General features: G+C 36.1%; 1 long non-coding RNA gene across 1 annotated transcript; it reads left to right on the top strand.

The window, feature by feature from the left end:
* Window positions 1-127: 127 nt before the first annotated feature.
* On the top strand, window positions 128-19426 carry LOC106801309 (uncharacterized). Its single transcript, XR_015552924.1, has 4 exons — window positions 128-254; window positions 15946-16122; window positions 18626-18720; window positions 18989-19426. It is a non-coding gene; the product is annotated as an uncharacterized LOC106801309 (long non-coding RNA).
* Window positions 19427-27874: the final 8448 nt, after the last annotated feature.

Below are 27874 nucleotides of genomic sequence, written 5' to 3'. Positions count from 1 at the left end.
TGCAGGCCCACACGTTGCCTGAGGGCTTGTTGTTGGGTGGGGCTAGTCTCTAGGGTGGGCTGCCTGCCCTGGCTGAGCTGGATTAAATTGGTGCTCTAGCGGGTGGAGCAGACCCTGGGCTAGCAGGTCTCAGGGAGAACTCCAATGGCGTCTGTGTCAGCACGCTCACACCAGGCCACAACAATGGCCGCCGCCCATGTCCCAGTCCCTGGAGAGGTCTCACCCCTCACCGAGATGCACTCAGGGCCTATTAGGTGAGTCTCTTGTCACCGAAGCACTGTGCACCTTTCTTTCTGGTGATTTCAGGATGCTTTCTGGAACGGGTGAGTTTGTGCGCGGGCCCTTTAAGAGCCAGTTTTAGTTTCTTTGTGAACCGGGTTTTCTGGGGGTGCTACCCAATGCTTTAGTAGCAGGCAAAGTCAGATATTATGCCGCTGGTCTCAATTGTGCTGGGTCCACCAAATGCCCACAGCGGGGGCGCTCCCGGCTCAGGGCCCCGCGCCTCCAGGGAGGCTGCGTACCTGTGAGCTGCTCCCGGCGGCCGTGAAGCTGGCGGCTTGTGAAGGCGGCGTTTTTCCTCTCCAGAGGGGAGTCTCTGCCTCTTCTACCCCAGTTAGGATTGTCCGTTGTTGCAGGAGTTCCTCTTATCCAGTTTTCAGTTCTGTCTCAGGGGTAATTTTTCCACGAGTAGTTGTAAATTGGCTGTGTCCACGGGAGGAGGTGAGTTCAGAGTCTGCCTACGCCGCCATCTTGAGTCCCAATCCTCTGCTCCTCTTTACCTGCCTAATTTTTGCTTTTTCTTTATGCCTCAGATTAAATATCGTTTCCTATGGAAAGCTTTCTCTGCCTCTCACCTACAAACATTAGGCCCTTTTGTTCATTTCCTATTTATCATACACTACGTGGCTTAAAACAACACAGTTCTGGAGGTCAGAAGTCCAAAATCATTTTCAATGGGCTAAAATCAAGGTGTCAGCAGGGCTAGTTCCTGCTGGAGGCTGTATTTCCTTGCTTTTTCCAGGTTCTAGAAGCCACCTGCATTCCTTGGCTCATGACTCCTTTCGCCCTTCATTTCAAACTCTTGCTTCCTTTGTCACATCTTCCACTTAGCAATTCTGATATCCTCCTCTTATAAGGGACCTTGTGATTACATCAGATCTAACAGATTGATCTCGCCATCTCAAGATTCTTAACTTAATTACATCTCCAAAGTCCACCTTGCCATATAAGATAACATTCATAGGTTCTGGGAATTAGGATGTGGACATCTTTGGGGTGCCATTATTCATCCTATCATAGCCCCTTATTATAGACTATAATACATAACCTGAAAGTATTTTTATAATCAGAAACATCTGCTAAGTCTTTGCAGAATCAAAATTATTTATTTGTAATAATTTGTTTAATATTTACTTTTCTTTCTTGTTTTCTTTATGAATGCATTGAAATACATATATATGCCTGGCATATAATTGAGAGTGGATATTTTTTGACAACTACGACTTCTACATTTTGAAGTCTTGAAAATGTTTTCAAATGGCAAAATTAAACAATTTTGGGTATATTTTATGAAACCTGTGTTCCTTGCCATTTTCAAACTTGCAGATTTGTGCCTACTTTTTGAAGCTGGTCTCTGATAGAAAATAACTGGGTAGAGCCAAGTCATATCTAAATATGAAGAGGAGAATGTGAAGTTATCAGAGATGAATTTAAGTTGGGGGTGATTTTTAGCTCACTGAGGGAGGCTGAAGTGGCCTGGGTTGCAACATTAGACATTAGCTTTTAATTCATAGAAGTCGATGGGAGTGAGAGTAAAAGGGAAGAGCCCAGAATTAGGACAGAATATCAGAGAATGCTCTAGAATAGTGCTTTTCAAGCTATATTTAATGAAGAACTAGTTTTATCATTTTTAATTGATAATCTGTCATAGAGAGCTTTATAAAATATAACAATAGATTACTAGAAAAAAATAAAATGAAAATATACATATGAAAGAAAAGACCAAATTTCACAGACATATGGAAGAAGAATGACCAAAACTATACATGTTGTTCATTGACTGTTTAAAAGTGGTAATGTAAAGAATCACCATTATACTCCTACCTTTCTGTCGTTTCAAACTGTACATTAACAAAATGTTATGCGTGAAATGGCTGTTTTCCATGTCAAATCTCTTCACAAACACTTTGATGAATACCATGCATATCAATACTTAAAGTATTTAGTGTGACAAATGAGCTTGCTTCTTGCTTGTTAGTTTATCTAATCTGGGTGATTCATGACAGTGGTCACGTATGGATGGGATAATGTATATCTACGTGGTGTTTATATTTTGTTTTAATAACATGGGTAGAAAAGCCTCTCTCAGAGAGGTTTGTTAAATTGAATGGAAGATGAAATTTAAAGTGATTTCAGTCAGTCTCAGAATGTTCATTTTTAACTTTTGTACTATGAACTGAATTGTGTTCCCCCAAAATTTATAGATTGAAGCTCTAATCCCCAATGTGACTGTCTTTGGAGATAGGGCCTTTACGGAAGTAATATGGTTAAATGAGGTCAATAGTGTGGAACCTTAATCTGATAGGGCTGGTGTCCTTATAAAAAGAGAAAGAGACACTAGAACATGTGAGAGGCAGCCCTCTACAAGCCAGCAAGAGAGCTCTCACCAGAACCCTGCCATGCCTGCACTAGATATTGGACTTACAGCATCCCGAACTGTGAGAAAATAAATTTTTGCTGTTTAAGCCACTTAGTCTGTGGTATTTTGTTATGCCAGTTCAATAGACTAATATACAGGTTTTGATATAGTGAAGTAGGATACTGTCATAACGAATACCTAAAAATGCCAAAGTGGTTTCAGAACTGAGTGATGGGTAAAGGCCAGAAGAGTTTTGAGGTGCATGATAGAAATACCCTAGATTGTCTTGAAGAGACTTGATGGAAATATGGGCATTAAAGGTGATTTTGGTGAGGTCTCAGACAGAAATGAGGAACAGGTTAATGAAAACTGGAGGAAAGGTGATCGTTGTTATAAAGTTGCAAAGAACTTCACTGAATTGTTTTCTAGTGTTTTGTGGACGGTAGAAGTTGCAAGTGATGAATTTGGATATTTAGCTGAGGAGATTTCTAAGAAAAGTATTGGAGAGGCTTGGTTTCTCCTTATGGTAAAATGCAAAAGGAGATATAAATTTAAGGAATTGCTAAGCAAAAAGGAACCAAAACTTGAAGATTGGGAAAATTCTCAGCATACTCAAATTGCAAAAACAAAGGAAGCTTCTGAAGAGAACAATAAGTATGTGGCTTAGCAACCATTTGATAAACAGATCGTGGGTACAACTCATGAATTTAATCAGCCATCTCAGCAGCAGCCAGGAATAGAAATGGGATTATACCAGCAGAAACAGTCAGCTGGAACTAAAGGGGACACAGAAAACAGGAGAGTTAGAAGGAAGGCTGTTGGACTTGGGATTCTAAAGGACAGGACCATAAAGTTATCCAGTTGTGAATAATGCATGAGTTATCTACCCAAAAGAGGGAAGAATGACTTCCAAGGCAATTCAAAAATTATCAGGTCTGCCACTCCCTTCACAGACCCAGAGGGCAAGGCTGATTCCTCAATTTCAAAGGGTGGAACCACATCTTTGGTTTCAGCAGGCCAGGTTGCCCATGTAAAGAGCCAAGGGGGCAAGGCCTCTACAGAGAGCTGTGTGGGCAGGACCACCACAAAGAGCCACAAAGAGTATTTTGTTCCGCCAGCCTGAGCAGACTAATATAGTATGTGTGTATATAAGTTATGTATGTATAATATCTTCCTACTTCTGGATGGTATTACCAAATTAAATCACAAAATTTCTCAAAGGAGCTCTATTCTGATTGGCTTAGAGATAAACAAATGCTTATACAAATATAAATTGAATATTCCTAAAAGTCCCAGAACTTAAGGCTAATACAATCACATATTTTTTTATTTGGATATGTTCTTCCTAAAATTACACATGCTTACTAACAAAATAAGCTTATGTTACATCTGCTAGATGTTTAAGATCATGAAAAATATAAGTTTATGATTAATCAAACTGAACCATTATTTTGACAAACTTTATTTCAACAGTAATTATGTTTTATGGTATGTCAGTGTCAGGGTATAATCTCCAAGATCTTTTGGTAACTTAAAATCTTGGACTTATATTAAATTAGGTTAATTAATGACTATTCTTTAACTACCTGAATCATTTCTAACTAAGATAAAATGCTGAAATATAAATTACTAAGCCTAGTATAAGGCTTTATGTATTTGCATCTGTTAATGAATATGTTCATTTTTGGTCACATTGACAAGTTATATTATGAGGATATATACGCTTATAAAAATTTGGGAGATGTATATTCCTAAGCTCTACTACAAAATGCTGGTCTATGACAGACAGTTCACAATTATCCACTTTATAGTTTTCTCTGGGAAATAGAAATTAATTTATAATTAATATATGTTAATGAGATGCTACTAAAAGAAATAGTGACAGAGAAGAACAATTTTCTACTTGAAGTATGCAGGAAGTGTGTTTGTTAAGAGAAAAGGGAGTAGTTTTGTCCCAAAGTAAAATGATTAGTTGTTCCATATGACAAATAGGAAAGCGTAGGACAAAACCTGAATGGGTATAAAAAGCTGTAGAAATCCCACAGAAAGGCAATTTTATTTATTGTGCTCAAGCTATCAAGGATTGATGGGTTTATTTATAAGAATTTTTTGAAAAGGACTTTTATATAAAATAGTGTATTAATGCAAAACTAGAATCTGTTTTTCATTCTGTTAGAATGACAAATTTTCTTGAGTTATCTGTCTGCTCTTCGTAAGAGGTTATAAAAGGTGTATTTTTACCTTCTGAATAATCTGCCTAGAAGGAAAAACTTTTCTGTCATATCAGAACAGTTCCTTGTGCTTTATTTTTACTTTATTGTGACCTTAATTACTTAAGAAAACAAGATTTTCTCACTTGTGTGCTAAGGTTATTTATGACCATGTTACATCTTATTTATACTTATAAAATCTTTTATTTTCACTTTGATTTTCGATTGACTTCATTTTGTTTCACATGCCACAAAACAAGCAAATTTCCTTGTCAGCTGCAATATTTTTATAGTGAACTTTCATCAGATCTTTCATTTTTGAAAATTATTAATAGTAAGTTAATTATGACTATTTTAAGTCTTGTGTCATCTACACATTTTTTGTTTTATTCTCATGCTTTCCTGAAAACACTTGCAAATCAGCTCAGACCAGAATGCTTTGTCTTCAAAAAAGGACTGTCTCAGAGATGCTTAGAAAATGACCATGCCAGGTATTCTTGGGCATAGGCTTCAGGGAGCATTGCTTGGATAACTTTGAAATCATACCATTGTACTGAGTCAGGATTTCCAGAACTCTACTGTAGAAGCAAATGCATTCTTGAGACTGCTAACCCCAAATCGATCAGAACAAGAATTAATTACATAGGACTGAATGAACTAATGAAGGATGGTTATGAGTTTTGCTTGGAATATTGCTTATACTTTAATATCCTATTTTCTGGATATAAGGAACCTCTTTTTCTTTTCTCTTTTGCTCTCTATAACTCCTAACAATTTAAGAGACTATGCTTTTGTAAACAGAAATGAAACATTTATCCTTCTCTCTCTACTGGATCCCTCCAGATTTTGGAAACTTTTATTGGTTAATATTCTTATTTCATGGCAATATAATTTTTGCTTAGGTTCAGTAAGAATCTGTCTTCCTTTATTAATAGAACATAATTGGAAACGCCAGTAATAAACCAAAGCTTTGACTGAAATGTCATATTTGAGAATGGTGCTTTCCATAAGATACGACCAGCCACTTTTAAGAAGTTAAAGTTGACTCTATGGAGCCAATACTCACAAAGCCCTATTAGAAAAACTAGTGAGGTACCTAGCTTAGAGCTCCCAGCCTTATAGGTGAGTAAGGAAAATTATTTCCTTGTAGGTACAGGACACTTAGGATATTTGGGGGACCTCAAGAAGGGAGTTCATGCAAATCTATAGGTACTGCAGGTGAAATCTGATGGTAAGTTCTTGGCTTGCCTTCCTGGCCTCAAGAGGCTTTCAAAACCCCAATTGGAGATTTCTTATGAAAATTTCCAGCAAAGCAGATTGGAAAAAGCCTATAACAGTGAATCAGCATTCTTACTATACCTACATAATAAAAGGCCAAATCTAATGAAAGAAGCCTTAATTTATGATCTATAATAACCTTTGACATTGTCTTTAATCAAAAGAGGGATGACTATAGAGAGAAATTTTGTGTTTCAGTGGTAAACTATAACACACCCATATGGGTTATGATATTCTGGACCTGTTCATTGTTTTTGAGCTATTTTGCACCACTTTGCAAATTATAAGTAACTGATGGGTTTAAAAACCAAGTTTTGTTTCCTGTATATAAATTTTACTGGATCCTTTCATCTGGCATGCATTGTCAACCCTAACAATATTTTTAATTCTTCAAATTTCCATCAATAACTGTTTATAACCCCAGCTAATGCTTCCAATTTTTCTCCCTCCTTCCTAATTGGTATCAACAAGAACTAAAACCTGACTAATCAGATCCTTATCTGGACTCTAGGTTACCTTGTAGCAGGCATTTTCTCCCAACATATAAAGAAGCACTATGAGCTAAATTCTGAAGACTTGATAACCTTGAAGGACTCATCACCATAGTAGAACACGCATGGGCCATATTTCTCCTCGGACAATCTGCTGTCTGGCTTATCAAGGAAGTCTGGTAAAATGCTCAGGTCATGTGTGCCCTTATAGGAGAGATAACTAGACAACATCACCAGATACACTGACATCTTAGCTTCAAGAAACTCAATGAGCATTGTTGCATAACTGAAAGATCATTATCCATCAAACTCTTGGGATTCATCAGACTGGATATCTTCCAGGCTTCAACTTCTGAATCTTTAATACAGACTTTTACATTAATATTTCTCTTCTTCATTTTATTTTTTTTATTTTTTAGATTTTTTGGTGAGGAAGATTGCCCTGAGCTAACATCTGTTGACAATCTTCCCCTTTTGGCTTGAGGAAGATTGTCCCTGAGCTAACAGCTGTGCCAACCTTCTTCTATTTTTTGTAAGTGGGACACTGCCACAGCATGGCTTGATGAACGGTGTGTAGGTCCTCACCCAGGATCCAAATCCGTGAACCCCAGGCCACAGAAGCAGAGCACACAAACTTAACCACTACGCGACCAGGCTGGCCCCTCTCTTCTTCATTTTATACATCCCACTTTTAAGATGCCTGAACCTAACACAACTGACCTTTGCCAACACCTCTCAACAGATGGTTTAAATGATTTTATAGAAACAAGGCCAACAAGAGTTCTCAGGAGACTATTTCTTAGAACTTGCTTTGTCCCACTCTGGTATACGATCACCTCTGAGTTATTCGGCAATGAATGATATTCATTTGGTTTAGGCAAATGATGGAACTGACAGTGTTAAACTTTACCTGAGCCCTGTGCTCCTGGAAAACAGAGACAGTTAAGAAATCCCCCCATCTTATTGTGTTTTGTAAAAAAAGTTACTGCAAAGAACCACTCTTCCTCATATGATTTAGATAAGAATCAAGAACACCCCTGCCTTGTTTATCAATGACAAGTCTAGACACAGACCTTCCAAATTCCCCTTTATTTCATCCATGATTAGCTGAACTCTCTGTACCCTCTGACCAATCTAGACAAAACACCTGCTAACTTCATTTGAGTAAACTTTAGATAAGTTTCTTCCCTCCCTTCAGAACACACTGAACTGAACTGAACTTTGACCCATGCCCAACCTAAGCCAGCACCAGAATGTGGACCAACTCTTTCATATCAGCCCCAACGGAGAATCAGGAATCCCTCACCTCAAGGAAAGACATTTTCTGATCCACTGTCTGATGATCACAACACCCACTCATTCCCCTCCTCCACACTCAGTTCTTTCTAGCCTTGTTACTCATCCCTATGAAAAAAAGTTCCTTTCTGCCTGATGTTGGAGACTCTTGCAGATCTTACAGTCAGAGGATTCCCTCTCCCTACTGCAATAGCCCTCTTCCCTCTATTTCAATTGTCTTTTTGAGTAAAGACTATCTTTACCGCAATTCAGGGTTTTTCTACATTACCATTCTGCGACATTTAGAAAAGTTTTACCTTTCTTGAAAAAGTAGTTCAGTGAAGAATGTTTCATCACCTATAAGTTAGGAATGACAATAAATAATATAAATGTCACTTCCTTATTTGACTGACTGCTGTTAAACTATAAATTAAAAACCATGCTTAATTAAAACAAAATGATGTAGAAATAACAAGGCATAAAAAAATAAACAAATGACACATTTTCTCTGATATACATATCCTTGTGAGTTATTCTTTACAAACTAACTTTAAAGTACCACACATTACTTTGTGATCCTACTGCACATAAGCATCTCACCCCACATCGACTCACTCCACAAGATGAACTTCTACCAAACTGATCTAAAGTTGCTCAATGAAGTGAGTCCACTGATCACATGCTTGTATGCAATAGATAGTCAAATTGCTATAAAAGATTCCAAACTCTTCTTTTCAATTTCTGTGTTTCTCTTCTCATGTGCCAGTAACAAATACTTTGCAGGCCAGCCCTGCAGGCCGTGAGTGAAATAGCATTCACTATGAATTCATAGGCTTTGGGGTTTGGTTCTAAGGCACCTCCTGATGCTGGAGATGATTTTGTCACCTTTTTCAATAATGGCTGGATTTTGGACTAAGAGTTCCCTATTGTTCAATTGCTCATCCACTCTACTATTCCCCTCCCTGAAGTGTAGAGTCTTCACTAAGACAGGCAGTGGATAAGATATCAGCATTAAGGTTGAACATTAAGAGTACTCCTACCCTCAATAATGGCTAAATAATATTAGCTAAGGACTTATAACTATTCAATTAAAAATATTTATTTTCTAAATTAATTTTAAAGATGAGAGAAATGGGTATGTATGCTGTATCTTTGAAGATCAATGGATGAATTCCTAATCCACTCTATGTTAGATTCAATTTTATAATTCTTGTTTACATGTTCTTTTACTGTGTTTTAATGTAATTTTTTAAGTTCACTTGATATTATCTCACTGATGTATTTCAACAAGTGAAAAATGTAATCAACTGACAGGAAATTAATCAAAACATCAAAGGTAAAGAATTTGCTGCACAATCAACTTAAGAAATCCTAATATCTAATCCTCAACATCAAACATTTTGTTGTTTCAGCTCTGAAGGATAGGCTTGAGTAATTGAACATGCTCAATACATGTGATTGATAGGCTACTGAAGAAATTACTTGAAATATGTGAATGTTATTTAGGGACAACGTTGGTCTGTGGACAGAGTATGTTAACATCAACAAGAATTTCATTCTTCTTTTTTTTTTGTGTGAGGAAGATCAGCCCTGAGCTAACATCCCTACTAATCCTCCTCTTTTTGTCGAGGAAAACTGGCTCTGCACTCAAGTCCATTGCCAATCCTCCTCCTTTTTTTTCCCCCAAAGCCCCAGTAGATAGTTGTATGTCATAGTTGCACATCTTTCTAGTTGCTCTATGTGGGATGCAGCCTCAGCATGGCCGGAGAAGTGGTGCATCAGTGCGCGCCCGGGATCCGAACCCAGGCTGTCAGCAGCGGAGCGCGCGCACTTAACCCCTAAGCCAAGGGGCCGGCCCAACAAGAATTCCGAAAGTCATGTAGGCACCTTACCCAGCACAGAGGGAGTACGTGAACATGGAAAAGCAGATTCTTGAACTCACTACCCACGTTTTCACTAAGCAACGGGTTTAGTGGCTACAATGGAACTGAATTAACATTTTTACTATTTCTTGATACATAAAATCAAAGTTGGGAAGCATATCAATGTTCACAAAATATTCACTGTGAATGAAACCATATGTAGATCAGAATTAAAGTACGCTCAAACTGGTTCACAGAATAGACCCTCTCCTTCCTCCCAACCCTCCTTGGAAGGCCACAGCCACAAAGACCAAGGCCACAAAATAAGTGGTAATCAAATAAAAAATATCTTATCTTGTAGCGCAAGTTCTTCAACGATGAACAGAATAAAAAGTCCTCATCTACGATTCTCTCATATATGTACTGTGCATAAGCCAAGAATTTATTTATAGTCTGCACAGTTGGTTTCATTCAACTGTTTAGCAAAATATCTGCAGGCACCTACCACATAGTAATTATTCCTCTTCCTTTAATACATAGTTAATATTATGCCCCATTCTAAAATATCATTCAATAAAAGATTTTTAACAATAGCTTCTTCTGCTTTCTCTTTGAGCATATTTGTCATTAATATTGCAGTTGTCTACAGTTTTCTAAGCTGTTTCTGCTATAAAGAGTAAAGCCTTAAAATATTTCCCCTTCTTTTGGTCTCTTCTGAACTTTAGCCACAAAATTAATCAGTTTTACTACATGGAAATTATTTTATGAATGTTATAAAAAATATCTCCCTTAGTTTACCAGCTCAAGCATAAGAGAATCAATGGCTTTAAAATACGGATCCTATGATCACAGATGCTCCAGATCAAATGACAATTTCCAACTTATCTCTCCAGCTCCCCCCCACACCCCTGCAATGAGAGAGTACCCTCACCACCACTACCACCAATACCCCACCAGCCAACCTGGTATCTAAGTTCCCTTCTGTTGGGGGACCTTAGAAAGTGCCCTAGATTACAGGTTGGTGGGCTAGACACAGATAATGAGACATTTGGGAGTGGGCAAACTAAGGCAGCATCTCTAGGTTACAGGATAGTTTCCTTGCAACTGGGTGTTCAAATCAAAAGGCTGTAGGTTATCTGTTGATGGACCTCTCCATGGGAAACAAAAACAATAGCTCAGCAGTTAGCCAGGATCCATGCAGGCTTCTGTTGCCTTAAAATGAGGGTATTTTCTTCAAGCCCTGCCTTTCCTGCTTTCCTTTCTATTTTCCCTTCCTTTCTCTCATCTCCCTTCTCCATTTTTTCCTTTCTTTCCTCTTTTCTTCCCTTTCTGTACTATCTTAGACTTTTTGTAGATGATTCTAAAGTGGATGAGTTCCCTTGCTCATGCGGTCTAGGAGAGGGGATATTTCTCAAGGTACGAGCTGGAGACTTCACAAAGAAGCACAGGGAACATCTCCATTAATCCTACAAGAAAGAGTCCTGCCAGACGTTTATGCCCCTGTTTGACAAGTCTTTATAACAGAAAATGAACTGGAGAATAGTAGTAAATGAATCTCCAGTCAAATATAATTCAATTTTTTAAGATATTCATAAACGTACTTCCTATGTGCACTTTTCTTTTCCCGCCGCATATGTGAAATCATGACACTTGCAGATTTATGTGTCCCAGCACATACAGATTTGCATTCCATATTCACCACTGGAGACCGGTTCACTCTTTGCTTATGATGTTATTTTGGGTTGTACTATTTATGTTACTGTTTTCATTATTTTTTATGCTTCAGTGAACCTCTTTTTAGTCATGAGTCCATTTTTGAGAATTGGGGATATAACGCAGCACAAGCATAAAAACAAAATTATAAATTTAATAACATTAACAGTAGCATGAAAATATATTAGGTGAGACAAACTGGATTCTATTAGCTAGATGTTTGCAGACAAACAAAGCAATGTGGTCCTTCAAAGGACACGTGTAACTTTAGAGGACATAATTGTCATTAATTGCATGAGTAATGGGATTTCTATGTAAATAAAAATTAATCTTACTTTTCAGATTTGTTTAAGGCTGTGAACAAAATAGTTTTATGGATTTTGGATTCTTCCTCTTCAAACTGACAAACTGCCTCTAACATGGCCACAAACCATACTCTAATAAATACCACTCTGGCTGTTAAAGCATCATATCACCTTTCTCATTTCTAGTCTCTGAATTCATTATATATACAACTTTCTTTTTTTTGCGTTTTTCCTCTGAGACGTTATATGTGTACACACACACACACATATAATAATTAGGAAATAAATTAGAAGGACTCCTGTGTTTTGACCTCTTATCATAATTTAAAGCAATTAATAAAGAGCACAAGAGCATAATAATTTATCTTGACCTTAGAGTGCTTCTCTCTAAGAAGCCAGATAAAGCACAGTAGCAGCTCTCATTTGTCCACAGCTTACATCTTCTTCACAGAATATGCAATGACCGCATCCTTACTCCAAAGGGATGCTCTGTCATCTCAGAAGCACAAAGAATCTGAAGAAAGGAGACTGATATTACAGAAAAAAAAATTATTGCTGATTTCTACAATAATGATATTGAATATCCTTTTTGATAAGAGCCTTCTGGAAAGATCCAAAATTCACCTCTCTGACACACACTCAATGCTATGGTGAATAACTGCGTTGACATACAAATGTGTGTTGATATATGTGTTGACATATAAAAAATGCTTTGAGGGGCCAGCCCGGTGGCTTAGTGGTTAAATTCGTGTGCTCCGCTTTGGCAGCCCAGGGTTCACAGGTTCGGATCCTGGGTGCAGACCTACACACCGCTCACCAAGCCATGCTGTGGCAGTGTCCCATACACAAAATAGAGGAAGATTGGCACAGATGTTAGCTCAGTGATAATCTTCCTCAAGCAAAAAGAGGATGATTGACAACAGATGTTAGCTCAGGGCCAGTCTTCCTCACCGAAAAAAAAAAAAAAAAGTCTTTGATGAATTTTCTAAGCGTAAATATTTGGCAGACTAATTTTCTTGCAAAAATAACTATTCACCACCTTAGCACTGATAAACAGATTGGCTAAAATTCAATCTTCTTCTCCTTAGTTATGAAATAGGAATATTAATACCTACCTTTCCTTTCTGCAGATATATTAGAAAGATCAAATGGGGAAATGTTTGTGAAATTAATTTGAAACCTGAAAGCAGCCACATAAATATAAAGTTTTGACATAAATAGACCTCAGTTCAAATAAATAAAGATCATAGTTGCAAATAAAAGTGATATCCTAATTAATCCATAATTTATTTCTTAGAATAAGCTCAAATATATGTTGAAGGGAGTATATACAAGTACTTTCAGTAGCATTAACATGTAATCATATATAGATCTTTACATACCCACATATGGATGAATAAAGTGATATAACTACATAGACTGATTCAGTCAGCATGTATTGAACTCATGCCTTGAACAAGACCTGTTCTAGAGAAACAATGCTTAATCCTGACTCCTTGCCCTCACCGTGTGCTGGGGCATTAATACATGTGCTACCGAAAAATTTGTTGCACTAAAATTTATAAGAGGTAGAAGAAAGAGCAGCATTTACTGAGCTCTCAGCATTTCAGTTTATATTTTACCATTAGTTTAAAAAGTCATATTGAGTGAGATACCTTACTTTGTCTAGTGGAATTTAGGGGAGGATCAAATATGTATCTTGAAACTGAATGGGATAAAGGAGTAAGAATGTTTCAAGGGGTGCCTTTACAGCAGGAATGGTGCCGTGAGTCTTGGGTGGCTACATATAAACCATTATCAAGCCAGGCCTGATGGCCTAGTGGTTAAAGTTTGGTGCACTCCGCTTCAGCGGCCCGGGTTTGGTTCCCAGGTATGGAACTACACTATTAGTCTGTCAGTAGCCATGCTGTGGTGGCAGCTCACGTAGAAGAAAAAGAAGAATTTATAACTGTACATAACTATGTACTGGGGCTTTAGGGGGGAAAAAAGAAAAAGGAGGAAGATTGGCAATAGATGTTAGCTTAGGGTGAAACTTCCCCTGCAAAAAAAAAAAAAAAAGAGCTGTTGAAAAAAAAAGAAAGAAAGAAAAAAATGTTATCAATACTGATAGCTTCCAATCTCAATGGCAGACCATTCCTAAGCAAACTTGCTTTCTACTCATGGCCAGGTACATTTCTACAAGGTATTACCTATCATAAAGAAATTGCCAAAGATGTCATTGTTTCAAGTCATGCTAAGATTAGTAATAAGTGTTGTTATGTGCTTAGTTTTATCCAGTTTGGGCCTAACATAAATAATGAACTTTCTAGCACCACTTTTATATTGACAGAACTAAGAATTCTCCATTCTATTATGATGTTAAAATGATGTCATCTATGTCAGCCATTATGACAACAGTGCTTCACATATCTGAGAAGAGGGCCATATTTAAAACTTCTTGGCTATTATTTTGAAGAACTAGAGGATTGCTAAGACAGTCAGGCCAAAAAGTAGATGATCTGAAAAGGTGGATAATTTTTGGAAATTCAAAAAACATAGAAGAAAAAAATGGGAGTGCTTTTATGGGGCAACTAAAAAATATAGACTCTCTGATAAATATAGACTCTCTGATAAAAAGAATGAATTACATATATATATTTAAATAATCATATTTATTTGTGTAATATACTTGAAGTAGTTTTAAGTGGTTCTGTCAAGACTATTATTAGATATATGAAGCTATGGTCACTTTCGTCACAGTACTTGGCAGAATACTTTAAAATCATTCACTAGCATTCTTCACAGTAGAAGGCAATATAAGAAGGAGATGAAGACACTGAGTTATGTGCTACTGAATACTGGAGGTCAGCTGAGGGCTAGAACCCAGTGATCCCTTCTTGATACAAACTGTGATCTAGGACATGTAGACTCAAAAACAATGATGGACTTAAAACATAGAGAAAAATTGTTGAAATATATAAATATGGCTATAAGAAAGCAATCAGTCAAATAAAAGTTAAAATAAATCTAATGAACATATAGGAGACAAAGTTTGAGAAGACAAGTTTTGGCTTTGCCCTGAATAAGCTGATTTCCTTAAACCAAACTTCATCTAAAAGGAGAAGGTTGACATAAATTACTCCAAAATCCCTCCATACATAAAAGGTAACATGATAAGATAGAAAGAATACAGATTTTGAGGTCATTGTTGCCTGGATTTTAATCTAAAATCCACCACATATTGGCTGAGTGAGCAATGCCAAGTTAATTAACCTTCATGAGCCTAAATTTACTCTTGAAATAAACATCCATCTTTCAGGATTGTGGTGGGGATTATGGAAATTAAGTGTATGGCACAGAACCTGGCATGTAGTAGGCATCAAAATATATTAGTTTTCTCCCACTATTCCCCATTGTCAATCTAAAATTCTATGAATTGTAGCAGCTAGATTGCCTAGATTATAATTTAAATCTATAATCTAAGATTACTGTCTCTAGGCCTTTCTAGTTAAGTGAACTTGAGCTGGTAACTATGTTTCTTCATGCATAAAATGAGAGTTCACATATATGCTTTGTTTTCTCTCTGCTTGTTGTTATAATAAAAAATAAATACAGTGTGAAAACAGTCATAAAAAGAGCTGTATTTGTGGACAGGGAAGGAATTAACACTTCTAGGTGCTTAGAGAGTTCTAGCTGATTTGCTTGCAGTGTTCTTCAATCTTCATTATGATTCTGTGAGGTATATCTTTATTCCACAAGTGAGCAACTGCAGAAAAGATAAGTAGCCTGGCCGAGCTCACCCAACTGTTAAGTCACAGAGCAGCAGTCAGTCCAGGTATGCTCACCTGCCTGCTCTGCACATGGCTTCTGAAGAACAAAGGTTGTTAGTAATAGGAAAGGATTCTTGGTCTTAAAGCAAGAATTATGAACGGAAGGGTGAAGAATAGGCTAATAGATGCTCTGAGCAGCTATTTAAGTGTCTGCTCATTTAGCAGAACAAAATAAAACTTAATAAACTGATGAGAAGGAGTGATAGGTAATAAGGAAACAAATCACCAAGGAAAGATAATTATTAAATACAACATGACTGTTTAATGTATATGTCTAATACTATATTTTTCCTATTTTTATAAAACTGACAGTGAAAAAATGAAAAATCCATGTTAATTCATCATGTATTCTAATACGCTTCAGCAGCAGAATAAAGGAACCATGCCGGTTGCTGTGACTCCACACACAGAGCGAAGAAATCCTCTGCGAACCCTGTGGGTTTATAGAAGTCTATCAATCACTCTGTCAGTCTTCCGGATCATTATTCAAGTTGCTGTCCCCAATTTTGCTGGATATATCAGATCAGCTCCAGCTCCATAGGTAATTTTGCTCCCTAAAGAGTTTGGAATTTGTTCTTTTTTTATTATCTTTGGGCTAATGTGCCGCTCAAAATCTCGGGAAATGGTAGTAAGAATGTCAGTCATTAGCTCTGTGTGTGTGTGTATTTAATTCACAAACTATTATCTTACTATTACTACACAGGGAATTTAAAGGTATAGAAGAACAGTTACTTTGTGCTAGTTCTGTTAACTGTGAATATCATGCTTTCTTATGTTTCTCCTAATATAATTATTTTATATATTCCTTTGTTTATTTCAAGGATCTTCAAGGTCAGAGAAAAACATGTATACATGGTTTCAAGTTGATGTAGAAATTTGGCAGGTATCTAAACATTTGATCAATAGAGAACAATACATTGGAAAACTTGGCTAAACATTTACCCAAATTCAATCAGCAAAGCAGATATATCTTTGTAAAATAAAGCAAGGATAGCTTTTGGATATATTTGCAAAGGAAGTTTATTCTTTCATTAAACAAATCTGTACTCTGCAGGTGTGTAAAACATTGGGTTTGGCATGAGTAGTACACAAACAAAGAAGACCAAGACTCTCCCTTTAAGTAAAAAAATAAATAAAAACACAAAACTGACAGCCTTAAAGAAATATGCTAAGTGTAATATTAGAGGCACATAAGATATGGGAATACCATCCAGATCATAAGATTCAGGAAGGCTTCCTGAAAGATGTGAGAAATAAGCAGAATGTTACAGATTAGTAGACATTATCTAGGTGAAGAGGAAGGGAAGAGCATTGAAGGTACAGAGGTTGTAGGTGAAAAAGAAAGACATTTATGAGAGATTTATAAGTATTTTAATATCTCCAACTACAATTTAATCTTCATAGGAGCAGGAGTCTTCATCTTTTTTGTACATAGATGCATTCCCAGTATCTAGAACAGTGCCTAATACATAGTAACTACTGATTGAATGAATAATTGAATTAATGATTAGATTATAAAATACAATTCAAGGAACAGAGAAATATGAGCTTGGAATAGAACGAGATCTCAAAGTATCATTAAGTGTTCCTTAGCGACCCTTTTTTACTACTTTTTCTCACGTAGGCCCTTCCCAGCTCTGGGATATGAGGTAATAGCATAGCGTTGCTTCTCAGTAATCGACACTCCTATTCACACTTGCCCTCTAGAACTTGTCTTTGTAATGTATAATTTTCTTGATGCAATTTCCCAACATAATCTCCCAATGTCCATTTACCTTGGGATATATCTTTGTTGATAGAAGCTAATTTAATTTGCCTTAAACTCTTCATGGGAGAAAACTGTTCCAGATATCATTTTCAGTGAGCCAGGGCACTGTGAAAAGACCACTACTCATGATCATTGGAGTTAAAAGCATTGAGTTCATATCTCAGTTCTGACATGGGCCTGGTCTGACATGGACCAGACCTCCAACTTTGAAATGATTATATTTAAAATGCCTAAATCACAGATTTGAGTAAAGAGTAAAATAAATTTTAATACATGACACAAATGTAAGGAATTATCAATTTACTAGAGCTTACAAGGTCTTGATACCAAAAAAAATAATATGTATGAAAGGTTCACACATGATCACTGCTGTTCTGGGATAATATTTTGCAAAGCATGGATAAACATTTTTGGCAAATTTCAAATCACATTACGTAGATTTCCTTTTATACCTATATTAAAAGTGGCATTAAACTAAAACCAGAGGGATATGGGAGATTATGATTTATTCCCAAATAACTCTTAATCTCTGTGTTCCTTAATCTCAAATTTGAGAGGAATAGCATCCTCTGATCACTATATAAACACTTTTCTTATTAATATTCATAACCACTAATGCTACAAGACAGGAATCATCATCATTCACTCTTTAGATATGAAGTAGTTATGAAACCTACATAAAGTCGAATGCACTATGCTTGGCCCCATAATCTTTGGGCTTTCTAGCACGTATTGGCACCTCTCTCCTTGAACTTGGTTAGTCAATGAATTTGAGACAAAGTTATTGAAGAGAGATACTCTTCATTATAATATAAATAAGCATATAATAACTACTCATTTTTTTTCTTTTTACCCTCACTGAAATAGGACTATATTTCCCCTATGGGCACGGTAGATAATTGTTTATGTGGATTATGCTTAATTCATTGGTCTCATACTATTAATTTGTATGTTAATTATTTTATGTGTGTATATATGTACATGTATAGTGCAACATATGTCTGTATGTATAAACATATATACAGGTATGCACATATATTCATACTTACACACATATGCTTAACATTCGTTCCCCTCCTTCACTAGCCCTGTGGACACTTGCATTTTTTACTCTTTGTGAAATATATTGCCAAATCAATCTCATCCATATGCTAAATTTACTTGTTCCTGATCTAATGTATGTTATTAAAATGAGAAGTAGTCTTTCAAATCAGACATATACCAAATTAGATGCAACAAACATGTTAACATTAATTCACGTAATTTTTGGTGGAAGCTTCCTTCTGCAGAGAACAACAGCTGTATTGGCCTGGCATGATTGTGATGCAGGACCCTATAAAGAGGAGCCTTAAGATCTACAGATAACTTGAGGTTGGTGAGATTGTCAGAAAAGAAGTCTAGTACCTAAGTTACCATGCTTTCTTATAGAAATAGAGTCATCAAAAACCACAAAATCATGTTAAGTGGTTAATACATGTGAGATGTCATAAATTTTCCCACGAGTTTTCAGACTAATTGCATTATACTATAAAATACATCTTTTACTATTTTTGGACATAGAGACACCCAGTAAAAATGATTGAATATGTTATTTTAAATTATATTTAATCTTGTATTTATTATTTTCTTTTCTTTCCAGGTGGACAGTGTGTTTTTCTTCCTATTTTTAAAGACAACAAAGTGGAAAACTGGTGAATATTATAAGGACACACTGAAGAATGCACTCTTACTAAGGCAATAAAAAAGAGAACATATGTCCAAATTCTTTTTCATTTAATTCCATTTCTCTGTGTGAAATTTTGTACTTCCCTGCATTAAGTGTAAGCAAATATTTTTCATGTAACATTTTCAATTAAATTAAATATTGCCATTTAATTCACATGAATTGAACACCTACTATGTTCCTGGTAATTCAGTGTACAAACACGACTAAAATATCTTTTCTGAGCTCTTTGCAGGCTATTTGAGAAAGTTGGTAAACTGATAAGCTCAACACAAAGCAACAAGTGGTGTAACAGAGGTTTGCACAGCAAGCAAAGCATCTGACTTCCCCTCCCCCTCAATTTAAAATTCTATGCTCAATAAATTTTTCTTCAAGGAAAATTTGAAAAATTGATTTCTTAAAATAAAAAGACTCCCAGCAGGAAATCTTGAAAAAATCCTAACCAGTGGGGATATATAGAAGGTATTATGAAAAACTTTTGCAGAATATAATCAGAGTATAAGGAACTATAGAATATTTTTAGAAGAGGAATGTAATTATACTGACCCCATTTAAAACCTGGATATGATAATGGTACTTCACTGCTTAAAACCCACAGATACTGCTAAGAACTAGTAACATGGCTTAAAAAGCCCTTTGAGATCTAGCCCCCGCCTACATCTAAAGCCCCATTCCATGCCTTCTTTCATTTCTCCATACTCAATCACTCTGATCTTTTAGTTCCTTGAACGTTTTTCCTTCCCCAAAGCCTCTGTATATGCTGTTCTCTCTGCTTGGAACATCTCTCGAACCTCAAGTATCACTTTAATATCCTTCCAACAGTCTAAGCCTCCCCTAACCTTCACGCATCATCACTACCAACACTCCTGCCTCCACGAGTGCAGCTCAGTTCCACTATATCAGTTCATATCATCTTATCTCCATTAAACCTACCTCATATGATAATTAAATAGTTTTGTGACATGTAGGCTCTATTAAGACAAGAAAGTTGTCTCTTTTGCTTACTACATTTTTCCTAGTGCCTATCGTAGGACTTGACATATAATAAGGGCACAATAAACATTTGTTGATTGAAAAAGTATTTTCAAGATCTTATGGCAATTAAAGAGGAAAGATGATTAAAAGGAAGTAATACTAAACACAAGAAGAGTTAAGGGACTTTTTAGTGAGTCTAAACTAATATAAGTAATAATTCCCAGGAGCCCTGACAGGTGGTGTAGCATTTAGGTTCCCACACTCCACTTCGGCTGTGGCCCAGGGTTCACGGGTTTGGATCCTGGGCATGGACCCACGCACTGCTTGTCAAGCCATGCTGTGGTGGTGTCCCACATAAAGTAGAGGAAGATGGGCACGGATGTTAGCCCAGGGCCAGTCTTCCTCAGTAAAAAGAGGAGAATTGGCAACAGATGTTAACTCAGTGGTAATCTTCCTCACACACACACACACACACACAAGTCTGGGGAAAAAAGTATACATTGTATACAGGAAGGAAAAAACAAATCCCATTAAATGGTTCAGGGAATTTCACCATGGAAGTGATATTTCAGCTGAATTTAAAGTAATTTAGAATGTTTAAACAGCCAAAATGGAAGCAAGGAAGGTTACTCGGTGGACAGAATAAAGGCCTCCCAAAGATGTTTAGGTCCTAATCCCCAGAAGCTGTAATATGTTACCTTATGAGACAAAAGGAACTTTGCAGGTGTGATTAAGTTAAGGATCTTGAGATGCGGAGATAAACCTGGATTATCTGGAGGAGGGTCCAATGTAATCACAAGGGACCATATTAAGAGTGAGGCAAGAGCGTCAAATTCAGAAAAAGGAGATGCAACAATAGAAGTAGAGGTTGGAGTGATATGCTTTAAAGATAGAGGAAGGCCAAGGAATGCAGAAGGCCTTAGAAGCTGGAAAAAGCAAGAAAATATATTCTCCCCTGGATGTTCCAGAAGAAATAGATGGGAACTTCCTCAATTTGATAAAGAACATCTACCAAAGAACCTACAACTAACGTCACACATAATAGTGAGAAACTAGAAGACCAGGAACAAGACAAAGATGTCCCTTTTCATAGCTCCTGTCAAATATCATTCTGGAAGTCCTAGCTAATGCAATAAGACAAAGAAAAGGAACTAAAAGCCATATTTATTGGAAAGGAAGAGACAAAACTGTTTTTGTTTGCAGATGACATAATTGTCTATATAGAAAATACAAAGAACTTCTAGAAGATAACAGGAGAAAAATCAAGATGACTTTGGTTATGGCAATGAGTTTTAGATATAACACCAAATGCATTATCTATGAAGGAAAAAATTGATGTTACACTCCACTAAACATTAAAACTTCTGCTCTGCAAAGAACACTGTTACAAAAGATGAAAAGACAAGTCCAACACCAGGAGAAAACACTTGCATAATAGATATTTGATAAAAAAATAGATATTTGTATCCCCAAAATATGCCAGAACTCTTGAAACTCAATAATAAGAAAACAAACAACCAAATTAAAAAGTTGGCAGAAGATCTGAACAGTTGGGAAATAAGCATATGAAATTATGCTCAACATCATATGTTATTAGGGAATTGTGAATTAAAGAATGAGATAGCACTACGTACCTACTAGAATGGCTAAAATCCAAAACACTGGTAACACCAAATGCTGGTGAGGATATGGACCAACAGGAACTCTTATTCTTTGCTGGTGGGAATGCAAAATGGTACAGTTGGAAGACAGTTTGGCAGGTTTTTTTTCCCCACAAAACTAAACATAGTTTGCCATACAATCCGGCAATCACGATCATAGGTATTTACCCAAATAAGTTGAAAACTTATATCCACGCAAAATCCTGCACACAAATGTCTACAGCAGTTTTATTCATAATTGCCCAAAATTAGATGCAACCAAGATGTCTTTCAATAGGCGAATGAATAAACAAATGGTAGTACATCCATACAATGGAATACTATTCTGTGATAAAAGTAAATGACCTATCAAGCCACTGAAGACATGGAGGAACTTTAAATGTATATTGCTCAGTGAAAGAAACCAGTCTGAAAGGGCTATGTACTATATGACTCTAACTATATGACATATTGGGAAAGGCAAAACTATGTAAGACAATAAAAAGATGAGTAGTTTCCAGGAGTTGAGGAGGACAGAGAGGAAGGGATGTTTAGGTGGAGCACAGGGCATTTTAGGACAGTGAAACCACTCTTTATGATATTGTACTGGTGGATCCATGACATTATGCATTTGTCAAAACCCCTTGAACTGTGCAACACAAAGAGTGAACCCTAATTTAAACTACTGACTTTAGTATAATGTATCAATATTGGTTCATCAACTGTAACAAATGTACCACATCAATGCAAGATGTTGATAATAGGGAAAACTGTTGCCGGGAGGGGATAGGCAGGAGGGAACAGGGAATATATGAGAAAACTCTGCACTTTGTGTTCAATCTTTCTGTAAACCCAAAACTGCCCTAATAAATAAATTTTATGAATTAAAAAAAAAAGGAATTTGGGAGAAGGTTGTTTAAAAAAAACAGACTTGCTGCCTAGTGTTGTATTGCCACTAGGCAAAAAGTAGAAAAATCAAAAATGGCTAATGTTCTACTTTTTGATTTGTTTATATTTCTATTCTGGTCTATTTCTCTAATTCAAAAATGTTCTCCAAAAAGATATATTTTGGAACAGTTGTCAACTTATTAATAGAGGTAGCACTTCTGACACGAAGTGAGAATTCTATATTTCAACAGCAGAACACAAAAAGGCTCGCATTCCTTAAGGATTCCAGAAACTGCTTATTAAATTTTCACAGGCTACTTCAAAAAGCAGAAACAGGAGTCAGGTAAAAAAGCCTTGAGGAAAAAAACCACATGGAAGGCCAATTCCTATCTTATTCCACACACAAACACAGATTCTATTGAAGATAATGTTTGTTTCTTTTATTCAATGGCAGACCTCAAGCATTCTATAGAGAAACAAATCTATTCCCAAAGCCTACATAACAAGTATTGCCAAACAGAAGGTTAGATCTAAAGGTGAAATTGACCTCTTTATTATGAGGAGAACTATGGGGAACCCAAAAGTTCTTTCATCTGGCCGCATTCAAAACAACAATGCAGGACTTGTTGGGGTTATAACTATAGATGACACTATACTCCAAGCCACAATTTAAACACAGTATCTTAGAGTATAACATAAACTTGGCCCAAAGGGCAAATCTTATTATTTATTTTTTGAAGGGGGTCGTCTATAAAGAGATTGAGAGCAATTGAACGCTGGAGATTTTTCTATGTGGTTATGAGAACATATATAATCTTTATTCTCCCCCCTGAAGATGTTTCCAGAAATAAAATTTCCCCAATTTATTCTGCAAAATTTGTTCCCTATAATTATAGTATGTAGAGTAAAAAACAAAGTTGTATGAAGATTTATGTTACTAAATCAAAAATATAGAAAGGGGCATAATATATAATAGATTTAAATGTCAATGTATACTTTTTCATCTACATGAAATACTGCTGGTAATTTCACACAGGTACCAAAATAGAGGTGATATTTTTCATCATTATAATTTGCTTATAACAGGAGGCTATTTCATAGCTGTAACCTTTTATAAAAAATTATATGCTTCAAATGAGGGGAAGCTCCAAATATAGCCTAGGAGAGAGGGCTACTGTACTGTGACTAAATTTATCCATGAAAGCTTTGCTCAAAAGGAGTACAGGAAATGATTCCATGGTAATAAATAATAACTTTTGAAAATTAAATTTATCATAACTGGTGAGAAAATGTATATGAAGAAGCTACTTTTAATAGTTGGTGGGATTTTGTACGCTGCCGTAGTTGGTGATAACAAGAAAATATCTTCACATTACTGATTTCCAGTGATACTTTCTCCTCTTCTACTAAAAGCAGCTGAAAACTCATCTTCAAAAAGTCTCGGCTAAGTAACCCTTTTCAAATTCACTTTTATCCTACATTTTTGCTCACTATCTATAGAGTCATAATATGAATTAAATTAAATGTATCTTTGAAAATAATATTAAATCTTTATTCCACATGCAGTTTTCTAGAGAACTGAGTTTTTGTATTTTATTATCTTTATATTCCATAGCCCTTACAAATGCAAAATATGCACTGAACACTTAGTCTTGAAGCACTTGGAGGTGTCATCATTTTCTGCGTATTCACGATTTAGATTACAAAAAAATGTTTAAAATAATTGTTGTATAAATACACCAGCAAAATTTATTAAAATTTAAATGCTCCTAAACTTTGACTGAGCATCTATAATTCTTAGAATCTAAACAAACAAAACAAGATAAATTTTGAATGTCCAACCATAAAAGAATGATATAATAAAATATGCAGCCTAATATTGTAGAAAATTATACCAAGATTAAAAAAGATACATTTAATGTAGATAATTTTCCTAGTTATATCACTTCCTAGGTGTGAGTCAATTAGCATCCAATAGCCTAGTTTCTTTAAGTGCAGAATAGAGACGTTATTCATCGTAAGACAAGCAAAGTAGGAATAATAAGTGAATATACCTGTACACATTAAACAAATAATGCATAATTGTATAATTTTATACAAAGTATATACTATTTTTAAATGAGTGTGCAATTGTATAGATTTAATGTATCCTCATTTTTATTTTTTATTTTTTTTAATTTTTTAAAATTTATTTTCCAGTGCTTTACTGTTTTTTCTTTTTTTTGAGGTAATATTGGTTTATAACATTATATAAATTTCAGGTGTACATCATTATATTTTGATTTCTGTGTAGATTACATCACATCCATCACCCAAAGACTAATTACAATCCATCACCATACACATGTACTAATCACCCCTTTCATCCTCCTTCCTCCCCGCTACCCCTCTGGTAACCACCAATCCAAGGTCTGTTTTGTTGTGTTTGTTTGCTGTTGTCTTTATCTTCTATTTATGAATGAGATTATACAGTATATGACTTTCTCCCTCTGAGTTATTTCACGTAGCATAATATCATCCAAGTCCATCCATGTTGTCACAAATGGCAAGATTTCATCATTTTTATGGCTGAGTAGTATTCCATTGTGTATATATATCACATCTTCTTTATCCATTCTTCCCTTGATGGGCACTTAGGTTGCTTCCAAGTCTTAGCTATTGTAAATAATGACACAATGGACATAGGGGTGCATATATCTTTATGCATTTGTGTTTTCATGTTCTTTGGGTAAATATCTCTCAGTGGAATAGCTGGATCTTATGGTAGTTCCATTCTTAATTTTTTGAGGATTCTCTATACTGTTTTCCATTATGGCTGCACCAGTTTGCACTCCCACCAGCAGTGTATGAGAGTTCCGTTTTCTCCACATCCTCTCCAACACTCGTTGTTTCCTGTGTTGTTGATTATAACTATTCTGATGGGCGTGAGGTGCTATCTCATTGTAGTTTTGATTTGCATTTCCCTAATAATTAGTGTTGTCGAACTGCTGTTGGCCATCTGTATATCTTCTTTGTAAAAATGTCTGTTCATATCTTTGGCCCATTTTTTAATTGGGTTGTTAGTTTTTTTGCTGTTGAGATGTATGAGTTCTTTATATATTTTGGAGATTAACCCCTTATCAGCTATATGGTTTGCAAATAATTTCTCCCAATTGTTAGGTTCTCTTTTTGTTTGTTGATGGTTTCCCTTGCCTTGCAGAAGGTTTTTAGTTTGATGTAGTCACATTTGTTTATTTTTTCTATTGTTTCCCTTGCCCTGTCAGACATGGTACTTGAAAATGTGCTGCTAAGACTGATGTTGAAGAGCATACTGCCTACATTTTCTTCTAGAAGTTTCAGGTCTTACATTCAAGTCTTTAATCCATTTTGAGTTAATTTTTGTGTATGGCGTAAGATAATGGTCTACTTTCCTTCTTTTGCATGTGGATGTCCAGTTTCCCCAACACCATTTATTGAAGAGACTTTCCTTTCTCCATCGTATGTTGTTGGCTCCTTCATTGAAAATTAGCTGTCCAGGGCCAGCCCTGTGGCTTAGCAGTTGAGTGCACGCACTCCACTGCTGGAGGCCCGGGTTCGGATCCCAGGCGCGCACCGATATGCCGCTTCTCCGGCCGTGCTGAGGCCATGTCCCACGTGAAGCAAGTGGAAGGATGTGCAGCTATGACATACAACTATATACTGGGGCTTTGGGGGAAATAAATAAATAAATAAAATTATAAAAAAAAAAAAAGAAAATTAGTTGTCCGTAGATGTGTGGGTTTATTTCTGGGCTCTCAATTCTGTTCCATTGATTTGTGTGTCTGTTTTTGTGCCAGTACCATGCTGTTTTGGTTACTATAGCCTTGTAGTATATTTTGAAGTCAAGGAGTGTGATACCTCCAGCTTTGTTCTCTTTTCTCAGGATTCCTTTTGCTATTCTGAGTCTTTTGCTGTTCCATATAAATTTTAGGATTCTTTGTTCTATTTCTATTAAAACTGTGGTTGGAACTTTGTTAGGGATTGTATTGAATCTATAGATTGCTTTATGAAGTATGGACATTTTAAATGTGTTAATTCTTCCAATCCAAGAACATGGAATATCTTTCCATTTCTTTGTGTCTCTTTCAATTTCTTTCAAAAATTCTTCAATTTTCTTTCCAGCGATGTTTTACAATTTTCTGTGTATAGGTCTTTCAAATCTTTGATTAAATTTATTCCGGGGCCAGACCCGTGGCTTAGTGGTTAAGTGCACACACTCCGCTATTGGTGGCCCGGGTTTGGATCCCGGATGTGCACCAATGCACTGCTTGTCGCGCCATGCTGAGGTGGTGTCCCAAATACAGCAACTAGAAGGATGTGCAACTATGACATACAGCTACCTACTGGGGCTTTAGGGAGAAAAAGGGAAAAACAAAAGGAGGAGGATTGGCAATAGATGTTGGCTCCGGGCCGGTCTTCCTCAGCAAAAAGAGGAGGATTGGCATGGATGTTAGCTCAGGGCTGATCTTCCTCACAAAAAAAGAAAAAGAAAACAATTTATTCTTAGGTATTTTATTCTTTTTGTTGCAATTGTAAATGGGACTATATTCTTAATTTCTCTTTCTGCTATTTCATTGTTAGTGTATAGAAACTCAACTGATTTTTGTATGTTGATTTTGTATCCTGAAACTTTACTGTATTCATTTATTATTTCTAAATTTTTTCTGGTGGATTCTTGAGGACTTTCTATATATAAAATCATGTCATCAGAAAATAGTGACAGTTTCACTTGTTCCTTTCCAATTTGGATCCCTTTTACTTCTTTTTCTTGCCTGATTGCTCTGGCTAGAACTTCCAATACTATGTTAAATAAAAGTGGTGAAAGTGGGCATCCTTGTCTGGTTCCTGTTCTTAGAGGGCTAGCTTTCAGTTTTTCTCTGTTGAGTATGATATAAGCTATGGGTTTGTCATATATGGCATTTATTATGTTGAGGTACTTCCCTTATATACCCACTTTATTCAGAGTTTTTGTCATAAATGGATGCTGTATCTTGTCAAATGCTTTCTCTGCATCTATTGAGATGATCATGTGATTTTTTTTCATTTTGTTAATATGGTGTATGACATTGATTGATTTGCAGATGTAGAACCATCTCTGAATCCCTGGAATAAATCCCACTTGATCATGGTGGATGATCTTTTTAATGTATTGTTGTATTTGATTTGCTAGTATTTTGTTGAGATAATTTTGTATTGCTGTTCACCAGTGATATTGGCCTGTAATTTTATTTTTTTGTATTGTCCTTGTCTAGTTTTGCTATCAGGGTAATGTTGGCTTCGT

Source organism: Ceratotherium simum, chromosome 8 (genome assembly GCF_057802395.1).
Source record: "Ceratotherium simum simum isolate JZ-2026a chromosome 8, ASM5780239v1, whole genome shotgun sequence".
NCBI lineage: Eukaryota > Metazoa > Chordata > Mammalia > Perissodactyla > Rhinocerotidae > Ceratotherium > Ceratotherium simum.
The sequence above is the reverse complement of the archived record's forward strand: the minus strand, read 5'-3'. Positions and strand labels throughout refer to the sequence as shown.